Source organism: Myotis lucifugus, unplaced genomic scaffold (assembly GCF_000147115.1).
Source record: "Myotis lucifugus unplaced genomic scaffold, Myoluc2.0 scaffold_208, whole genome shotgun sequence".
Classification (NCBI taxonomy): Eukaryota; Metazoa; Chordata; class Mammalia; order Chiroptera; family Vespertilionidae; genus Myotis; species Myotis lucifugus.
The window spans coordinates 440820-446855 of record NW_005871256.1 but is presented as its reverse complement, the minus strand read 5'-3'; positions in this window follow the sequence as shown (position 1 = coordinate 446855).

Below are 6036 nucleotides of genomic sequence, written 5' to 3'. Positions count from 1 at the left end.
TAACTCTTAGCAATCATTTGACCAAGTATGTAGGTGAGCAACTCTCAAATAGTACGATATTGAGTTCTGTATGGTGGTATCGCTCTCCTCGGGTAATGGCAGTTGTCGAACGACTAGGCATAGGGGGAGTTGAGATATGGATTTGTTTGGACCCATGTTTTAATCGTCACAAGCCTTGTAGGGTGGAGATACTTCTGAGAATGTCTTATACCTTATATCAAGGTTGATCTGTTCGGGGATGCAGGGCACTCAATTTCTGGTCCCATAGATGAGCCGCTGAAAATGGTTCTCGAGCCAAGATTTTCAAGTTGATTAAATCAACCCACATTGGGGGGGGGGGGGGGCGGGGGGTGTGGCGGCAGGGCAGGACTGGGGACTGGCGAGCGGGCAGAAGATGGCCCTGATCGCAGGCTAGGCCTAGGGACCCTACCCGAGCACAATTTCGTGCGCTGGGCCTCTAGTAATAATATAATAGTACTAACATTTATCAAGTGCTTATCCACGTCAGCATTTTCTATGCATTTGCTCACTTCATCCTCACAAGTGTATGAAATCAATACATCCTTAAACACATGAGGAAACAGACACTGAGATGGCAAAGGATTCGCTCCCTGTCACACAGCTGGTAAGTGGGAGAGCAGGCTGTTTGGTTCTCAGAACTGGCCCTTTTAATGACTAAACCGTTCTGGATACCAGCTGGTTTTTCCTGCTGTTCTTGGTAGAGGGGGGCTGAGGTGTGAGTCGGGTCTACCTGACTTAAGGAGCCTGGGGGAGGAAAAATTGGGATGACCTGTGACACTGTCTTTTGAGGGCGTGGCCGCTCTGGAGATGACGTCACCTTTTTTGGATGAGACTGTGTCACACGGCCATCTCTAGCTGCAAGGGAGGCGGGTAAATCATGGATCTGGTTTGTCTCTGTAAGGGCAAAGCCGGCGATGGGGAAGTGGATTGCAATTGTCTGTTGAGACCAAGCGACACTGTCTGCTATGGCCCCAACCAAAATGTTGTCCCTCTAACAAACCAATCCACTCAGTGTTCCCCCCAAAATGCAGACAATTTTGGCTCCCGGGTCATGGCATGTGCTGGTTTCTCTGCCTGGAGCGCCTTCCTCCCCTTGTCTTTCTGGTGAACGCCCACTACCTTCCAAGATTCAGCTCGGCGGCGCCTTCTGTAATCCGGGGTAGATGGACCTCCCCTCCGTTCACCGAAAGCTTCCCTGATTTACTTGTACAGCCTGGAGTCAGCCAACTTGCTGTGAAGGGCCATTTAGAGGCTCTGTCAGCCTCTGCAGGCCAGACAGTCTCTGGGGCAGGCACTGGCCATGTGTACATGAATGGGCACAGAGCTACTCCAATAAAACTTTATTTGTAAAAACACAGGGAGGACCAGGTTTGGCTGGTGGGCCATGGTTTGCTGAGTCCTAAGTGAGAATCCTCGGTCATGACCTCAAGGTGACCCTGAGCTCTGAAGACGGTGAGATGATGAGCAAATGTGAGTGATCATAACCCTTTTCTACCAAATATCTGCTTTGTTCCCTCCCTCGCCGGCCAGAGTCAAGTGACTCCCCAGACTTACTGGGTCACTGAGCTCTCGTCCAGCCAAGGTTAAGGGTAAGCGGCGTCTCCTCAGGCTGGCTAATTATTACTGCACAGGTTTAAGGGGAATGTCAGGCAAGTAATGTTCTTACTGAAAATGAGAACGGGAACCATAGGCACTGAGCATGCCCCCACGAGCCGTGTGGGGTCAGTTCTAACGGCGCATCCACCGACGACAATTGTTCTGCTGGCCTGTGCCAAGCAGCGCTTGCATCCGTGGGGGCTCTGGGCACCGAGGCGGGTGTTTCTGGGCCACCCACCCCAGGCCTTGTCTTTCCAGCTGACACGGCCTGTGTCAGCTCATTCCGGCTTTGGAAAAATGCATTCCGGGGCCAATAAAGGCTGGACAGTCACACTCTTTTGTCACCCTGTTATTATAACCCAAATGGCTTTGCGGGGCCCTAGCGTGGCCAGGCGAGGTCCCGGCCAGCTCAGCAACGGCCCGAATGTCACAGAAGCTGGGTGTCCAATTGGAAAGACGAGGCCTGCGGTTGATCTGTGGTTCCCACCCGATTCAGGTTCTGCGATGCCAAGGCAGTGAGTGAGGCGCAGTAGCAGAACATGGGGCCCGCGATTTTACTGAAAGGCACCCGTGTTTGAAATTCTGCAAGGTAGCTTTCCTCTCCCCCGCTGGGAACCTGGGCCAGTCACGTCACCGCCCCGAGCCTCAGTTTCCCGTTTGTGAAATGACGACCTGAGACCAGCTGCACAGTGTTGTCGTGGGAACGGCCGCCGGGTGGAAGTGCCTGGGATGCCCTCCCCACAGGGCAGCGAGCCTGGGAAGCAGGAAGGCCCTGGGTGTGGCCAAGCCAGGAATCGCTGAGAACTGGCTCCAGGAAACTGGCAGAACCAAACCCAAGCTGGGCTCCCCAGTGCTAATTGGACATTAATCAGCAGAAACAAGAACCAGCCAGAAAAATGAGGAGCATGAGCGCATGGAACCTTCCCACCCCGAGCTTTGCTCACTCTGGGATGGCAACTGGTCCTCCCCAGGCCGGGCCCCAGCTGCCTCGAGGGAGGACAGCGGCGTGGGGGGCACAGGGACAGAGGGAGTGGTGCCTCATTTCAGAGCTTCTGTCTTTATCTCCACCACCAGTTCTCAGGAACGCTGCCTTAGGTTACCAGAGAGGGCAGCTGGGGCCGTCCACCGGAGGCCTGGGGAGACGTGTCGATGTCCCCCAAAGGACAGGAGAGGTACAGGGAGCGGCCGGACCTCACCTGGGGCCCCAGCTCTTCTGTGACGGAGCTGCAGGCAGGGGCCAGACTAGAAGAGTCCTCTGGGCTCTGCACACCCCTTCCAGGTAAGGAAACTGAGGTCCAGGGAGAGCCAGGGAGGGGCAGAGCCAGGCAGAGGGTCAAAGCCAGGCTGGGAGCTGAGCTCAGAGCTCTTCCTACTGACCCGTCCACCTGGAACTCCCTTTAGAAGTGGGGTGGGCACCAGAGGCGGGCAGGAGAGGTGGGGGCCAGGTCGGAACAGAGAGGGCAGGGTGAGTCAAGGAGGCAGATTTCTAAAATTCTGAACGAGGTCACAGAAAAAGCCTTTCCCCACCACGACGACACCCACATGGGAACAAGGGTCCTCCCCCAGCCTCACCCCAGATTGTATTCAGATCACGTGTCCCCACCCAAAAGGAAGGACCAACACTACTTCCCCATGTGCTTTGTGGAAGACGTTCGAATCCTGGTCCTGCTGCTTCCTCTCTGTGTGTCCTTGGCCAAGTCACTTCCCCTCTCTGAGCTCCAGTATGTCCACCTGGGAATGGAGGCTCTTGTAAGCCACCCAGCCGCAGGCAAACGGGAGCTCTGACCCCGGGCTTTTATTTCTGTGTAAAGCAGATGGAGGCAGCGAATTCCCCGTGGCTAGCAGGTGTCTCTGCTCCTTACAGAAGGGCTGAGAAACACGCCGAGCACCCCCTGCAGAGCCGGGACCGCCCCCCCCCCTTTCTGCTTGAACAGCCGCCCTGTCACCTGTCCGGGGAGTGATGAACTCTCTGCGGCTGCAATCTGCTGTAAGTTGCATTCCAGGCCGACTCTCCATTCATTAGCATGTGATCTTGTTTATCCTGCCCCGGCCTGGAATTTGGACTCTTACAAAACCCCAGCTACAAAAGAACAGGTTGGACCAAGACTGCTGAGCGAGTGCAGGAAGTGTCCTGCAGGCTGAGTGTTTATTACACAGACCCAGGCTGGGTCCACCCAGCAGGTCTGAGCCGAAGCCCCGCTGACCTTCCTGCTGACGCTGATGTGAGAGTCTGAGGTCTGATCTGACCCCACAGCGGACAGCTCCCAGATTCAGATCATCGTCTGGCCCCACCCCAAAGTCAGGTCTTCCCTCCCGATGACGGCAGCGTCGCCTCTAATTATCTGCTGGTCCCCTTCAGTGGGGCGGGGACGGTCATCCTCACCATCGCTCTAGGAAGGCTTTACAGTGCGGAGTGGGGGCGGGGCCTCTGATCCACTGAGTCACCCGGCCAAGGTCTCGGAGCCAGGAGGGTGGAGCAGCCAGGGCGGCTGCTGGCACACTTTGCCGTCTCTTCCTTTCTTAGGGTAACAAACCCAGATGCCGGTCCACCTGGGCTGGGCACAGGCCCAGGCCAGGCCAGTCACATGACCACATCCTCCTGGCAAAATGAGAGAGGAGCCTGCGACCAAGCAGGGCCAACCTGACACTGTTTTAAGCACTTTGCACCTATAAACACACACGCATCTGAATAACCCAATACGTAATCTAGGTTACACATGATCTAGACCCCATTTGACAGACGAACAAACTGAGGCACAGCAAACAAGTAAGTTGTTCCAGGTCACGCAGTGGAAGGGCTGGGATTCAAACCAAACAGTCTGGCTCGAACCAAAACCCACACTCTCAAACCGCTAGGCTAGCCCGAACCTGAGTACACTGGGTGTGAACTTGGGCTACAGGAGAGTCGGCTGTCTTCTTCTCTTTTTTCTGTGAGACCTGCCAGGCCCTCCTTCACTGGGCCTCTAGGTGCCATTTTAAACAACCCAACCCGGCCACTCTGCCTCTCAGAGCTGCTGAATCACTCTGTCTCTGACGGAATCAAGTCAACGTACTTGTCTTACTATTGGGTCTGCTCTGCCTCCCCTCCATGCTCAACCACACACACACACACACACACACACACACACACCAGCCTTGCAGACAGACCAAACCACCTATAGTTTCTGCAGAATGTTGGCTTTCTTTCTAGGGCAGCACTGGTGATGCATATAACAGAAGCCACATATGTAATTGAAATTTTCCCCATAGCCACATTTAAAAAGTCAAAAGAGCCCAGCCGTCATGGCTCAGTGATTACACGTCAACCTATGAACCAGGAGGTCATGGCTTGATTCCTAGTCAGGGCACATGCCTGGGTTGCGAGCTTGACCCCCAGGTGTGGGGCGTGCAGGAGGCAGCCGATCAATGGTTCTCTCTCATCACTGATGTTTCTCTCTCTCCCCCTCTTCCCTTCCTCTCTGAAATCAATAAAAATATATTAAAAACTAAAAAGGCAAAAGAAAGTAGTGGAAATACTTTTAGTAACCTCTTTAATATATTCAAAATATTCACATTTAAGCTATAATCAATATAAAACATGCTATGAATGAGTTTCCGAATTTGCGCTCATTTCCGAAATCTGGCATGGAACGTACACTACGGCACAGGTCTCGGCTGGTGCTAGGCACATGATTCTACCGAACCGGACAGTGTGGCTTCAGAGTGAGCCCCCCAGACGCCTCAAAGACGCGGGGCAGGTAGGCGATGGTCGTGCCTGTGTGGTGCCCTGGGGCAAAGAGTTGAGTGATGGGGGCTGAAGGCAAGGGGGCCACGTCCACATTGCCGTCACCCCGCCAAACCCCACGAGGGCTGGACCATATGCATATTAGGAAAGGCATCTTGTCTGGGGATTTCAGCCCCATTTGCCCTGGAAGTTGGAGTTGGATGCCCTTGTCCTGTGCACAGCCTGTATCCTTGTCCCTGCGGAGGACAGATTTCTGGGCACAGGTATGAGGGCACAGGTAAATCCAGCCACGTTTCCACCTTGCCCTCCTTTTGGGACCCTCTCTGACCTGAAGGAACCAGACGCACGTCTGTCTGGCCTCCGTCCCACCACCATGTTGTTCAAAGAGCCATCAGGGCAAGAAAGAGTGCCTCCCCCACAACACCCCCCCGCTTCCACGCCCTCCAGCTCAGGGCCTCCTGGAAGCCTAATCCACCTCTGTCCTGGGGTGGCCTTCACCCTGCCCTGCCCTCAGGTCACGGTAGACAGGCAACAGCCTGACAACCACTCCCCAACAACCGCCATCACTAACGGAGGAGCCCAGATATTGTCCTGTGTTGCTTTCCCAACCCTTTGAAGGGCTCAGCAGAACAAAGGGTCCCTGTTTACTAGTCACCACCCTCCCGAAAAGGCAGTCAGGGCTGGAAGCTGACAAA